Source organism: Asparagus officinalis, chromosome 10, assembly GCF_001876935.1.
Source record: "Asparagus officinalis chromosome 10, Aspof.V1, whole genome shotgun sequence".
Lineage (NCBI taxonomy): Eukaryota > Viridiplantae > Streptophyta > Magnoliopsida > Asparagales > Asparagaceae > Asparagus > Asparagus officinalis.
The window spans coordinates 64,762,869-64,763,502 of record NC_033803.1 but is presented as its reverse complement, the minus strand read 5'-3'; positions in this window follow the sequence as shown (position 1 = coordinate 64,763,502).

Here is a 634-nt window from a genome sequence, read left to right as displayed (position 1 = left end):
AATTGGGGGACCCAATAGCAATTTTGATGATTTTGAGGGACTAGTTTTGATTAAAGATTTGATAATTGTGACTTGTATTTTAAAAACACGTAGTTTTGTGAAGAAGGATGATTGTCGCCAACAGGGGACGAGGAGTTGGCTCCTTGTTTGTGTATCTTTTTGGGGAAATAAATAAATAAAATGTGGAGACGGGAGCTTCCTGTTTTGGCCGCATCCGTTAGAGCTTATTAGCTGTTGGTTTTGTTGGAAAATTGTGGTTAATTCTCAAAATAAAAATGAAAGTAGAAATAAGAAAAGGGTGTCACGCCAGATAACAATTCACCTAAACTTGAATTTGAAAGCCAAATATATAGATCAGTTCCACTTATACATCACTATATTTTGTTTCATTGAAATTAAACTAGCATTGTAGAGTCGCATCGAGTGCTCCGTGTTTAAGACAATAAGCACTCATTCTTGCACTTAAGTCTCACTTTTGTGAAAAGCAAGTTTTTGCAAACATGAGTATTTTGAAGTGGACCCAGAAAGTTCTTCCTTCTAACGTCCAGGCTACAACTAGGGGTGTCCATTTGGGCTTAAGGTCTGAGCCTAGCCCGGGCCCAGGCATGACCTGAAAATCTGGGCCAAGCCGAGC